The sequence below is a fragment of the Acromyrmex echinatior genome, chromosome 4 (assembly GCF_024713525.1).
Source record: "Acromyrmex echinatior isolate Ae372 chromosome 4, ASM2471352v2, whole genome shotgun sequence".
Lineage (NCBI taxonomy): Eukaryota > Metazoa > Arthropoda > Insecta > Hymenoptera > Formicidae > Acromyrmex > Acromyrmex echinatior.
In genome coordinates, this window is record NC_141855.1 from 2,250,587 (window position 1) to 2,266,419 (window position 15,833).

General features: G+C 34.2%; 1 protein-coding gene across 4 annotated transcripts in view; it reads right to left on the minus strand.

Moving 5' to 3' along the window:
* Positions 1 to 15,833, minus strand: part of sim (bHLH transcription factor single-minded) — a 60,298-nt gene that overhangs the window by 30,490 nt on the left and 13,975 nt on the right. Inside the window, exon 1 of one of the 4 annotated variants that reach the window (XM_087405274.1) lies at positions 1,053 to 12,352. The exons of the other annotated variants lie outside the window; for them this stretch is intronic. The gene's annotated coding sequence lies outside the window, so the exon portion shown is untranslated. Of the gene's footprint in view, positions 1 to 1,052; positions 12,353 to 15,833 lie in introns of those variants that run through there. 4 annotated transcript variants of the gene reach the window in all.

Here is a 15,833-nt window from a genome sequence, read left to right on the forward strand (position 1 = left end):
TTAACTAATTAAAATTAGAAAATATTTTCATTTGATAACAGTACTAAAACTACGTCGCGTCGTTAACATAAACATTTGATATCGCAATGTATGTGACTTGGGACAGCATGTATTTTTGTTAAATTTAATCATGCAATCGTTCCATAAATCTCTAAAAGAAATGTAAAAACTTAAACTTTCTTTCAAGTTACCTGCACGACGGACTTGTTCTTTCCTGTAAAAGTTTTTTTAAAGCACAAAACTTTCCAAGTTATCTACATTATCCCAAATCATTTATATTTACGGTAATCAAACGGCGTTGCCGTAATGAGAGACGCAAAATTATCATTACAAAAAGTAAGTTTCTTGAGTTAAATTTCCAAGTCTTTTTCATTTATTTGAGATTAGCTCTTAAAAAGTTTTTTTTTTGACGAAAATTATATCAATTAACGTAATTAAGAACGTAATTAGAAATATTTGTATTTATTTTAGTTTATCAGATATTTTCCGACTAAATTTTTTACACATAATGTTATGAAAGAGTCGGTATCGAGAGTTCTAGAAGCGTTCACTATCTTTAAATATTATACTTGTTGGGTAAAAAAAATAATTTTTCAACTTTTCCAATATTACAAAGAAAGTTTTGATACAAATATTGTCATGGAAATTATTTTGATACTACATTATTGTCGAGATTATTTCAGACGGCCGCTAAAGACGCTATTTCATGTAAAAACATCTTAAATCTTTCTTGTAAAAAAACGACTACAGGTCGGAGAGGAAAACTTTTTACTAAAAAATGCAGGATAGATATTAATATTTTTTAAATTATACTTGATATAATATTTAATTTTAATTTCTTGAAAATTAATTAAGTACATCTAAACGGACATAATAAGATTGTGCTTCTATATACATTATCTGTAAACATTATTTATTAATATATAATTATTTGCGTCAATATAAGCAGATGCATATATTTTTAATGTAATTTAAATTTTCATATTGTACTATACATGTTAGATGTAAGGTGTATAATGATTCGAAACAAACGTGATATATTTACGACGAACCTGTTCTTTTCTGCAGAAATATAAAAAGTTTTTAGTATTATCTCAAGCAGGTGGATCGACAGATGTTCCACACATGTTTTAACTTTCTTCGGAAAAATTTTTCAGATTTTGACTTCAAATAGTTTTGAAAAGGGTCACGTCTCAAAAGACACCTGCTTATTCAGGTCGCTAATTCGAAACACATGTGGCACATGTGTTCAAATTTTCTCTGTCGAACAGATTTCTGAAAATTCTGCAAGATTTTGCGATTATTAGAATATATACTTATTTCAATTCCTGGTTAGCTGAGAAAAAAATATAGTCAATTTTAATAAATATTTAGTTCAAAATAGTGCCAACTAAACATTTACTTACAGTAAATAAATATTTATTTAGTAAAAAAAAATGATTATTAAATCAAAGTAACATTTCTTGTATCAAATAAATATATTTAATATTTATATTTAATTTATATTTGCCGTATGAGAGACGCAAAATTATCATTACAAAAAGTAAGTTTCTTGAGTTAAATTTCCAAGTCTTTTTCATTTACTTGAGATTAGCTTTTAAAAAAAGTTTTTTTTTGTCGAAAATTATATCAATTAACGTAAGCACGTAATTAGAAATATTTATTTTAGTTTATCAGATATTTTGCGACTAGATTTTTTACACATAATGTTATGAAAGAGTCGGTATCGAGAGGGTTTTACGATGTGACGTTAAACAAAAGAAAAATCGGCTACAAATCTCGTAAAAATGTTAGCGCAGTGGATCGCCAAGAGTAGAGAGACTCGTCTGCAACTTATTATTTTTATCACGGCATTTCTTATGCGAGAAGGAAAGTAAATGGTGACGCTGCGACCGGCAGGGCGATGCATTATACAGATTATGCAGGATGGTGCGCTACATCATCGGGCGTTCGCTTGGACGGATCTCGTCGGCGCGGCGATTTCTCGACGTGTGGGACGGAGAACGTTCTACGCGTCGATATACGTCGGGTAGTTTTCGCGCAAATACGCACGAGAGAGGGTGTACGCGCGCGAAACAGGCAGAGATAATATTTGCCGGGATTTGCACGCGTGCCCGGCTAGGGCCTGGCCGGCCGTTATTTTCGTATCGTAATGCCGTCGCGAGGGATGAAGCCGCGTATCCGTGAGAAATGTTACATCCGCACGCGCGCGATTCCGTCACGCGGTGTCTCCATTGAGTGCGCGTGGACCAGGGTAAATAGGTGTTGTGCACCGGAGAAGCGCTCTGGTGTTATCCGAATTAGAGAAACTACGTGCTTGTCACTCGTTGTTATCCGGCGCTACGTAAATTCCATTGCGCGACGTGCCCGTTCGATCAACTTCTGTATTCTATATTACTCTCTCTTTGTGTTTTATTTTTTTATTTTCACGATAGATTCAGCGACGAGCGGCCGTCGAGTCTCGGTTCGAAATCGAGTGAGACTGAAATCACACTGAAGAAAATATGTGTTCGTTCTGTACTTGTTTAATTATGTTTATCTGGGGTAAGAACTTTGTTTGCATAAGAAGCAACCATCGTTGAATCTTCCTTATTTTTCTTTTATCTGTGAAACTCCAATTCCCATTCTAGTTAGTTTCAAGTTCAAATAAAATCACGCAGGATTACACTCGATATTATTATATTATACGATTATATCAGGAATATATCAGGATTACACTCGATATTATTATATTATACGATTATATCAGGAATAGCAGGGATTGTTCTGCTTTGCCGTCCGCGTGAAGAAATGTGAAATGTGAAATTTGAATCTCATGGCTTAAATAGTGAACTAAAAATCGCCGACTGTTGATGCTTGCCAGTGAAGCCGTCGAAGCTTACGACCTACAGCAACTTTCGCGCGTTAAAATGCGCAGGCACACGCAATGTCGCCGTGTCGCACAATCGCTGAATGGGTTTCAATGGTTTCAGTCCCGGATCTCTCGGTCGATCGAGGGATGATGAATTGTGCGCCACTCCCGTGGTCCCGCACACCCTTATCTTTTTGCCGGATCCCCGAGACTGGGAGTCGGTAAGGGGACGTATAACGACGAATCCGAGAAATATCCTGTGGATGGGTGGCATTGCCGATACGAGAATGGACGACGCCATAGACGAAAATGTAGGTGAGATCGAGGTTAAGCCCTAGTGGAATTGCAAGCTCGCACTCCTCTGCATTCAACTGGTCACGTACAGAAACGATTAAGGCATTTTCTCGGAGCTAGCTACTGTTGTGTTACTGAAAAATTGGAACATAACAATGATGTTAAACTCTTCTTTTCAGAAATATCTATACCTTTTAAAACGTACCTGAACTGTTTCACAAAAGTATCTTTGAAACGTTGAAATGATTTATATTTCAATTTTGAAACGATTTATATTTCAAAGCTTTTGACATTTTTTGAAATATACTCGTGGTATAGCAATCATTTCTCAAATAAAACGAACAAATGTAATATATATTTGCATAAATTTAATAATATAAATTTCAAATTTTATGACGTATCTTTTATTTTCGAGGATACTTCGAGAATGAATTTATTTATAATTTTGTGTATTTAATATGTATTTAATCAACATCCGAATAAGGCACGTATTTGAAATATTTATGTTTAGAACACAGTATTTGCAATATAAGTGTATTTTGTATTTCAACATATAAAACATATAAAAATATTTTACGGATTTTTATGATCGATTGCTGGTAAAAGTTGGCAAAAAACGAAGACAATATGCGTTTCACCGAGACGGATCGGTAACACATAAAAGGAACGTATTTATAAATATTTAATGAATATAGGTATACTAACTGGACTGATATAATTTTAACATTTTATATTATACCAATTTTAATATGTACAGGGTATATAAAAAGTCCTGGACCCCTTAAATATCTTGAAAAGGCAGTACATAATTGTAATTAATTGTATTGTTAATAAAATAAAAATAATTGCATCAACAGAAGTTTTTAATTGGTTAGAAATGAGTTCTCGTTGTATGAACTCGTTGTATTTGATTGGATGTCGACTGAATCCAGAAACTAAATCGATTAACTAATAAGATGTATTATCATTAGGGAACTTTATTTGGAACTTTATTTAAAATTGAAAGATTGAAAGTTTTTTTGTATTTTGTAATTCAAATAATAAGATTATTTGATTGTCAATCTTAGTATTTGAAATACAAAATACAAAATACAATTGTTTTACAAATACTGTTTTTTAAATAAAAATATTTTAAATACGTCTTCATCTCTGCATCCGAAGATCAATTCTATATGTGAAACTAACATAAATAACTATAAGTAGATGTGTGCAGTTTTTCTTTTAAATCTTTTATTCCGAAACAAAATGAAATTAATAATTTAATTAATAATTTAATTAACTATCCAAGGATCACACAAAAGTCAAGAAAAAATCCAAATGACTTTACTTCGATTCTTAATGTCAATAAATAGTTAAATTTTCTAACAAGATCATCACTTTAACTTTCATGCCGCAAAATAAAGTCATTTCGATTTTCTCTTAACTTGGGATGTTTCTTGGGTAAGATTCTTTGATTCAATTTACAAAACTTTACGAACACAGTTCATTTCAGAAATCATTTTAATTTAACCAAAGATGAATTCTTAAAAAATTTGATTTAATTTTTTAAAAATATCGATAAACATTTCCCAAGTATATAATGCTTTACTTTGTAAAAAATATATAAACGTATAGTTCATTTCAATATATGATACCACGCTGTCTCAGCCTCGTTAACCCCATTTCGATTTTCTACGTCGACATCGATGACATAAGATCACCGGGATGGCGGCCCAAATTATTAGCATACTGCGTGTCCCGGCATACAGCGCGAAGTTTATGCCGAAAATACGTTGCGCTGTTAGCCGCCGTAGTTGTCGCGCTAAAAGAACAAACAACCGAATCGCCAGATTTCATCCCCCGCCGTTATTTCGATCGAGGGGGCGGGAGATGTCCGATTTGTCGTCGGTCCACATTATGGAGTATTTGTATCGGCTTTAAGGGATGCGTTTGTGAGAAGAACGTTTGTCAGATACGCTGACGCCTGTATTAATATATATTTCCGAAAGTATATGATCGTTTCACTTCGTATTATTTATTAATTATTCATTCAATGAGTTCAAATACTAAATGGCCACGATTCGTAATTGTGCTAATTGAAATTAAAGAACAATTGTTATCAAATTGAAGAATAATTATTGTGAAACTGGCCGATTGTAGTTCAAAAAATATTTAATTTATTAATTTCAAACTCGAGAAAGATTTTAAATTATTAAATTAATGGACTGTAACGAGAATAATAACGCTTGAAATAAAAAGATAAAGAAGTTTTATTCTTCCTATTAATTTTGTGAGTGGATTTTACTTTAATAGAATTTTAATCTCAGGGATTTAATTATCGGGATAGTTAACATCGAATATTAAGGGGATGTGAATGAAGGCAATTATATTCTTGCAAAATGGGTCAATTATATTTTTGCGAAAGAAGAATTCGAGATCAAGGAACATATCGTAAGAAAACGTGCAATTTCCTAGTCAAAGGGACTAGTGCCCTTTTTAGGGCCTCTTCTGATAAGGACCACTTCAATTCATTACTTTCTCACAGACAACTGTCCAGGATATATGTATCAGATGACGATACGCGACATATACACAGATAATTCTATCGTTCTTGTCGCGCGGCGCATTCCTTAGATAGATAATTCCATTCGTATGCACTCGCGTGTAACTCGCGCGTGGAACGCGCCCGGCACTCGGCGATACCAGGAACCACGTTCATCTCGGGCGACTCTCGCCGTGTTTTTCTTGCATTGTGCTGACCACGTATGATCCCAAGAGACGACGTATACGACCCGGCGTTGCCAGTCTCGACTAGAAGGTGGTTGAAGCAGCGAATCTGATCATTTCAGGGATATCTTCAACTTTATCTTCTTATATCTTTCTTTCTTGCCAATTAAAGAGGAATATACGCATGTATACGTTATTTACCTTCTAAATGTCAAAATTTAGATTTTTTTGTTAGATACATCAGTTGACAATCTGGCTGACTATTGAATTATCGCAAAAACGATATCTAAATTTTGATAGATACAAGAGATTTGTTTTTTCCTTCATCAGACTGCATTAGAACTTTCGCTTTTGCCAAATATCAAACATATATTTTATTTTCAGTTTCAAAAGTATATACTAGTTCAGTCACAGAAAACAGACTTAAAGATAGGTGTTTAGGATTGCAAAAACTACTACTAGAGGAGAAACAGCTGATTATTATTCGACTATCGTTCATTCGTTTTCGTACTGAGATATCTTGGTGTATGTATTGCGATATTTTTCTCATTTCGCGTCTCGAATTATAATTTTCTCGCGTCAAGGATCGGCAGAGATCGGCAACGTTGCGACGTTTTGCACGTGTTGCACTCCGACACGTAGACGGTACAACGTACCCGAGATTTCTCCCATCCTCCCTACTGTGTTTTTTTCTCACTCCGACGTGCACTCCACTTAGAGTTACAATGTTGCTCGTGAACCGGCAAACACCGTCTTGTGAGCCGACGCGACGTGAGCAGCGCGCGTGCAACCCGCAATTCTACACGCGCAACTCGAATTTCCACGCGTCTTTCGTGCACGCCGTCTCGCGCGACAAAGCCGCTCTCACGCGAAACGTGCGAGGGCTCGAAGAAAGAAAATAAAGCGTCAACGCGCTTGAAAATCGACGACGCGTGACGCGAATGTTGCACAGCCGCGGTGGCGGGCTAATTAAATCTACATGAGCACCGAGGCGAGAAAGGAAACTTCTTGCAACAACGAAAGTATCATCTGATAAATTAGTTTCTTTCTGGGAAAACCTGTAAAGTATCTTTTCGGAATTCTTCGGGAAAAATTCAGAAATGTCCTCCTATTGAAAAAGTACTGTAGGCATCTAAACGAAAAAAATTTCTTTGATTTGTAAATTCGTCATTTCTTAGATTTAAATATAATTTCTTCAAATGAAATAAATTTTACTTGACTTTTAAAAAATAATGTTTAAATCAAAGAAATGACGTTCACAAATTAAAGAAATTTTTTCTTTAATCGTGTATAGTAAAGAAACATTTTTTTAAATCGAAGAAACTTTCTCTGGATCTAAATAAGTAGCATGCTTAAACATTGATGACAATGCTGTGAAAAGTTTTAACGTTCTAGCAACCATTAAGCAAATTAATAAAATTATTTTTAAATATTTTAGTAAAATTCTTTCCATGCATTTTCAATGTAATCTTAATATCATTATACGTAATTTAAAATCTCAGGCTATCATTATATCAAATCAAATTTTTCTGACAGGCTTTATATAACAACAGCATTGCTGGTATAGTTTGTGATATTCATTGAAAATATGTAAAATGACATGAAAATATGACAGAGTATTTGTGTATTCACGTACTTATGTATCTCTCAGTATAATTCTCTCATAATTAATGTGACATGAGTACACTACAAATTAAATTAGGTATATTATTTAATTAAAACGCCACTATGACATTCAATGTTGACCTTGTAAGTATAAAGGTTTACGCGGAAGCAGCAATCTAGCCTTGCATAGATCGCCTTGTGATTGTTGTAGATTGATACGTGCATGCAACTAAACGTATTTTGTTGCATTTTGAAACGGGAGAGAGCGAGGGAGCGCCACGGCTGATAGGTCGCGTAGTTTATTGATCATGAATTCGAGCCTGTGTTTAGACGCCAGTATCGCGACGCCGTAATGTGAGAATCGTGCGCCGTAACAGGCCAAGGAGGCAACAGCCGTACCAAATCGTTAAACGCCTCACGCGCCGTATTTAATTTTTAGCTAAACGTCATAACAAACGAATATCTTTCGCTTGGCACTTTGTCGAGTTCTGACTCAAGAAATCATTGGGAAGTCAAATCGTGGGATTTTAAAACTATATACTATATAATCCTCCCCTCCTCCCATTCTCTCTCTTTTATTATAACATGTATTTTTATTTATTTTTTTATTTTTGTTTTGTCTTCCGTTTTTTTTTTGTTCTGTTTTTCTGTTTTTATTCTTTATATTTTCCTTTATTTACTCTATAAAAAAGCCTTGAATGGCTCAATGTGCACGCCGTTAATAATGTATAATACAAATGTATTATACAACAAATTTAATTTAAATGTAAGATTATCTAATTAAGTTGCAATAATTATAATTGCATCGACTCCTACTTTCTATTATTTTTTTCTTATTTTTGTTAAGTAATTCTATATAATTCTTAATTATTATAAATGTATACGTCATATGCTTGAAGGGACTAAGTCCTAGAAGGCTGAATAAATGATGATTCTCTCTCTCTCTCTCTCTCTCTCTCTCTCTCTGTAGATGAATTCTTCTGTTATTAAAGACTACTTCAGAACACAATCTTTCAACCAATTTCTCAAAAGAATATGTAGTACTTAAGAGGTAACTACGCGTTACAAAGTTGATATCAAAGAAATATGCCTTACGGCAAAACTTCAGCAGTAAAAAAAGTAATCGTTTCGAAAGGGTACGCGTCGCATTCTATTCCCTCTTTCAGTTCTCGAGAATTTCACGAACGATCGCTACTCGTCGACGAAAGTTCTGGGCAACAATTAGCGTAACGAGGAGATCTGCTGTCTCCTACAGCCTGCGGGAAATTCTAGCAACCCTACGTTTGAGGGTGAAGCCTCGCGCTTGAGGGAGGAAGTCGCGATCGCGTATTCTTGGGATAGGCGCGTGAACGCGTAATGAACGCACGTGTAAAGCTTTTATCAGCACGATATTTCTAGTTCATTTTATCATAATATCCACACGCACATTATGAAATATAATAGTGTTCGAATAATTATTAGAAAAAGTGATTTTTTGTCGAATGATATCTAATATATTAAATATTTCTCAGAGAGAGAAATGATTTTTTTGCAAAAATGCATATCAGATATCATCGAGATAAAAAAAAATAAAATAAAAATCTAATATCTTATCATTCGGCAAAAAATTGCTTTTTCTAATAATTATTCAAATAATATTATATTTCATAATATTAACGCAAATAATATAAATAAAAAATGTCAAACAATTTTATTAACAATTTTAAGTTCATTATATGTAAATTAATTTAGAAACTTAATTAATTTGCTTAGAAATCAGCACATGCTTTTTGAATATACAATAGAAAACTGAGGTACTGTATCAATATTTCTTTTTATGTGAACTATATTGTACAATTATAGAAAGGTTGCAACACTTTTTTTCGATGAGTTTCGGAATAACTTGCTTATCGACTGATTGGTTCTTATTTATGGACGGAAGTAACTGTTTATTTCAATCGTTTTACGAGAAAGACCGAATTCCAAAATCTATTGAAAAAAGTATTGCAACCCCTCTGTGATCGGCTGTATCTTTTTTTTCCTGAAACTATGTAAATAATAAATAAATATATATATGAGAGACTTTGTTAGACAATGTAAGAAAAAATGCAATAAGTTAGAAAAATCATGATAACGCGTGATAAGGGCTTAATATGCATCTTAGGACGATAAAGAAAGAGAAAGGAAGAGATAGAGAATTGGTAGAGTAAAGCTACCCCCATCATAACGATCAGACAGGGAGAATAGACGCAACGCGCGACAGAGCAACCCCTTCAGTAGAATGGGGGAGGCCCTTGTCCTCTCATACGGACGTGCAGCCCGCCCTTAAACAGCCCTAAACTAAGTCAATTTAGTTTTGACATTAAGTGTGACTGATCGTCCAGGCGTTCAGGATCGTTCTTTTAAAATGGTCACCCATAGTCCCGGTGCAAACGTGGTTCTAACCGCGTTTTTTAAAATATTTTTCTGAGAAAATATTGAATATAAGGCAAACGCAGTATTCTGACGTGAGTCTTTTTTTTTCTCTCTTTGTTAAACTTTCCGTCAAGATTTTTTTCTAGACACCAATTTGAAATCAATTATTATTTGCTAAATTCTTAAATTTTATTATAAGATATTCAATGCTATTTTGCTAACTTCTTAATTTAAATTATAATTTCACTGAAATAGAAATTAAAATAATTTTACATTATTTCGCAAATATCTTAAATGTTCTTCGATAATTTTTTTCCTTTTTTTAAAAGAAACGCAAATTTTCAACAAATATTGATAATATTTTATGTAAATATTATACGTTTCTCTTAACGTGAAGTAATTTTTATTACATATTTCTATGTGTATACATAAAATTATTTAGTATGTTCATAAAATCATTAACGGTTCGGTTTATTGCTAATCACCCATGCTATTTCCAAACTGACTTTTTCCTCAACGAAAAATACTTTAACAAAAGTATTTCACTCAGATAAAGCGAGTGATATTTTCAAAATCAAATCTTCATATCTAGTCAAGATATTTCTACATAAAAAGACAACAGTTTATCAATGATTTGTTTTGTTTTCGTAGCAACGTATCGAGACGATTCGCATTGTTAGAAAAACTCGCACAATTGTAGGTACGCACTAGCAGCTTTTGCGGTATATTATGCTTTGCAAAGGACGAATGCGTGACATCATTCGCGGCGGTATGTACGTGCCCAAGTGGAAAACATCCGCGGCACCAATTATCCATTTTTGCACGGAATTATCGCTGGCGACCGAGATAAAGCTGTCCGGTTCGCGCTGTATACAAATCATTCGCGACAATTGCACGCAAATTAGTTGCGGATAAGTCTGGGAATTCGTGAACGCCGTCACGTTCGGGATTTCGATCTTACTGGATCCTATCGTGCGCATTTAAAAGCAATACTCGTTTCTCTCTCCCTATCTGTAAAATAAATCGAGCACTCAGAGTATTTTTACTTCGGGAATATTCCCGTAATCACACATACTGCATTGAGTAACTCTTGAACAATAAACTGCTCAAAAGTCACATCCCAAGCAAATAATGTCAATTTCATCAATTATATTGACCAATTATTGATCGAATTTATGTCATTTTCTTTTTGTCATGATTCAGTCATGATATTATTTTAATTTTCTTGTTCTCCTTAGGACGACTAAATATAAATATATCTTTCATCACTGAGAAATATTTATTAAGAAATAGGTATCCATTCAAAATATAATAATTATATGTATGATTTTTTTCGTTGAGATAGAGATGATCTGTGCATAAGAGAGACAACGAACAAAACGGGATGAGGGTCGACAGGGTCGCGAAATATCGCGACGAAATATTGCGAGGCTACGCGAGAGCGTGACATCGCGGAAAGAAATCCTTCGGAGAGGACACGCGGTGCGTATGGACGCCGCGGCCGTCACGCCCTTATGACGAAAGGGAACGAACGCAGAAAACGTAAAAAGCCGTCCGTGAAGCCCGTGACGTCAACGAATCACCAGGCACAAGTCGGGTCAGCTGGCTGAAAGCCAAGCTGTAAAATAATGGTACGTTAGTCCCGGTCCTAATCGCCAGATCGACGTACCTTAAATTACGGCCTAATAACGTTCGTAATAAATGCGAGTAAAATCGCATTTTTTTTTACTCCGTCTGATTTCCTACAATTTTATACGCGGCTCTGCTCGCGACATTATCACTCACACGGAAAGAACTTTACCGAAGTATCTAGACATTTGGATAGAAGTCTGAAAATAACTTTGTTGGACTATCAAAATAATTATGTAGGACGTTCAAAATAATTGCTAGAATATTAAAGGTATTTGCAGTAGTATCTTTATGCTTATGAACATCTTACGTAATTATTTTAATGATCTAATAAAATTATTTTTATATAAATTCGTATCTGATCAAATTTTTAGACACTTCAGCAAAATTTTTCTTTCTATGCAGCGGTAATGTTCGTGAAATTTCAGTTACTATGATTTAAACGAACATAATGATTATTAATTAATTTTGCGTCAACGCGTTTTTTAATTAGCAATGCATAAAGATATTTATTGTTAGATATTTGATGAATGTTACACTTGTCTTCTAATAGATAAAACTTATAAAATTATTGCAATAATTTATAATATATTTTCAAGAATTTTATTAAAATTGTATTATAGACGAGAATTTTATTTCTGTGTTTAAACAAAATGCCATTTTATGAGAGTAAGCTTTTATTGTTTATTCCCATTCCATCAAAGATTTATTCGTTAAATTTTAGAGCTATCGATGTTAGTCTCGCTAGAAGAAAACGCGCCTCAATTTTTCGCAAAATCTTATTTAGTTTATCGTCCTGTTTGCGAAATGCGCCGGACACCGACCCGACGACTTCTGGCTAAAGTAATTTTCCCTTCGCGGAATCGACGCAGGTTCGCTCGCCGTTCCTTCTTTTCTTTTTTTCTCTCGCTTTGTTCCGCGTGCGCCATCGCCATCGCGTTGATGTATCACGCGGGGTGAGAGAGCGAAAGCGTGGAGGTGATAATAAGCCGTAAAGACTGTGAGACGCATCGGGAATGCGTGAAGTATTTACTCCCCTTATATGCTTCGACGGACCGAATGATCCCACCCGGGACCGAAACGCGGGTCCAATTGTTGTAGCCTGTCCATAATTCAGCGACATTATGGTAAAAGAAGATGTCACTCGCGTGTAAGCCACATTACGGGGGTGTCGTTTGATCCTCGGTTAACTGACTCTCGAGTCATTACGTGTAACAGCGCGTATATATCGCGCGAATGTTGCGTATATATTACGCGAATAGATTACGTGTTACAGCGAACTTTTGATTCTTCTCCTCTCGGTTTTTACACTTTATATATATATATATATATATATATATATATATTATATATATATACTTATGCTTAATAATTTTATATACATAATTTCATAACAAGCGCGAAATATCTTCGAGATTTATTATAAGATTTTTTAATTATTTTTTTTTTATTATATATTAGATGTGATACTTCAGATAAGAACGTTAAACGTTCGGGAATTGTAATTGAATTTTGTAAGAGGATGTGCAACGATTTTATAGTATTCATTATTAGTGTTCATTTTTATCATACAGACTAACTTTAATCTCGATTTAACTTACTTCTAGCTCAACATGGAAAGATTTTGCTGAAGCATCTAAAAATTCAGCTATATAGATACAGATCTGAAAATAATTTTGATGAACCATCAAAGTAGTTAGAGAAATTTCAAGCATGAGCAATGCTGCAAAAAGTTTTGATATTCTAGCAATCAATTTGAGTGTTCTTACATAATTATTTTCAGATCTATAACTAAATTATTAAATATTTCAGCAAAATCGTCCTTTTGGTGTAAGAATTATAAAAAAAAAGATAAAGAATAAATTAAACTAACCGAATCTACGTTGGTAGAAATGAACGTGTCTTGCTCGCTGTTTATAGTTGGAATAAAAGCTCATCGAGCGTTCAAATCACCGGCATCGCGCATATCATCGCGCTATCAGTCGCACGTAACACGCGACCATTCTATGGACAAAATCGTGCTGAGCTAAGAAATACGATGAAGGAACACGGGGGATGGAAGGCGAGAAGGAGCGCAATATTCATCGCGCGTCGGCTGGCGGCAAAGTAACGCGAAATAGAATTTATTGGCGTAGACGAGGGAGTGCCGGTAAGTTTTTGAAGTCCCCCAGGACTCCGTTGCCTTCGCCATTCGACTCGCCAGTAAACCACGACTCGTCTCATGAACGTTGCAGAATGGAGCAGTGAGCGAAAGGGTTACGCGCAGGCTCGGTTACAGACCCTTAAGAATCCTAAAGCCTATTCTACAATGTTTTGTTTCCTGTTTCTTGCTTTTTGATATTTTTTACATCTTGTCTTTTTGCTTCTTATTAGGGTTTTTATTTTCTGTCGCCCGAGATAAAAGTTAATAATGAACTTCAGAAGAAACAGGGAACACGTAGCAAGAAATATAATTATCGATAAAACGGTAGCAAAGGAGAGAAAAACAAGAGATAAAAAACAAGATTAGGAAACAAAGAGCACATTGTAGAATAAATTTAAGTGACTTGAAAATGCAGGACGACTCGTTTGACTGAGGAGATATTAATTATTCGTTGCCTCATTATTAAAAAAAATTTTTTTTAATTATGAAAGAAAAATTATGAAAGAAAATTATGAAATATCAGGAACGACAATTTGCTTTAAGCACGTTTAATCATCGTAAAAATGCCACAGCGTATTCCTAATCAGGATTAATTTGTATATATAATCGCGAATGCAGAAATCTGTTTAAAAAAAGATTCTTATAAATGATTAATTCTAAGCGATTGTTGAATTATTTTTCCATAACTATTACAATCTATGATAATATTTAAAATCTATGATAATGTAGGTATTTATTTTACAGATACTTATTTATTAATTTTTAAATAAATGATTTATAGATATACATAGAATGTATTTATTTTTTTAATCTAATTATATCTTAAATACACACGTGTGTGTGTGTGTGTGTATTTCTAAAACAAAATTTTCGTGATTTGAGAAAAAACATTGCAACTCTTTAAAGGTTAATAATATATTTTCAATACAATAATAACGATTATAATACAATACAATACAACGATTATATATTTCTAATTTATGGATGTTTATTTTTTTACATTATAAATGCAACGTTCTATAAAGTTTAATTTACATATAATGAATAATATGGATAACTATCGGGCGATATGTAATGCCGCCCTGTCTGTATGTCCCATAGATAATGAAACGTTCTTTCTCTTGCTTTTGTACATGTACACATGTGCGTTTACTAACAGAATTGTCTTTCGCCATAAGCCAACTTATGGGCCGCTATGCGTCGTGGAAATTGCTTTAAAGCAGCGAGTTGTACGCGTGGGAATTGGATGATACATGAGTGATTAGGAAGAGAAATCAGTTATCCTGTTTTTAAATTCAAATAAGCTAACTCGACATGTCGAGTTTTGTACAAATAAGCGAGACGTTACAATTTGTTAATTAATCAACACGCGCATTCAAGCGATCGTTGCCGGAAAAACTTTCGTAAGCAATGACGCAAGATCGACTCGTGTTTTAAATCAACGGCACACGATGCATTTCTTCCTGTCGGATTGTTTGCGTTCAGTAAATTACTAGAATTGCATCACACAAACTGCAAAATTTCTAGTAATATATTAAAACATAAGCAATCCCATAGGAAAATATGCATCATGGCGTGTGTCGCAGGTTTTATACGAGGGAAGTCTTAAGGTGGGCGTAAAGGCGCAGCCTTGGACGTTTGTACGATAACAAGGATGTCTGTTATGCTGACGGTGCATCCTCTACTGTAATCAAACTTGTGGAACTGAGGTATCGGCAAGTCGCGAAATTAAAGTACCGTGGCGTACGAACTCGTGCGCGCGATTGTATTTCGGGAAACGATGGCGTTGCTCGTGTTTATCACACTTCGAGCACGTGCACGATTATTTTCGCGTGACGTTACCATGGACAGCTCTATATATATATGATGATACTCCCGGATAAGGAAGATCTTATTTTTAAAACAAAATTTTAAGAAAGGAGCTTCCAATCGAGAACGATATCGATCCAAGAATTAAATTTTGGAGGCGAAACAAGTTTGACAAGAAAAGGGGAAATTGTTTTATTTTTAAATTTCACTAGCGTCAAAAAATTTAGGGGGCCAATTTATTATTACAATAACAAGATAAAATAACAAGATAAAAACAATTTTCTATAATAAATGAAAGATAAATTCCATATAATGTTTTTCTACAATGTAGCATCCTCTTGATAATAGGCTTATTAAAAATCTGATCGTTTTAAACAATATTGACCCATTTATTAAAAAATA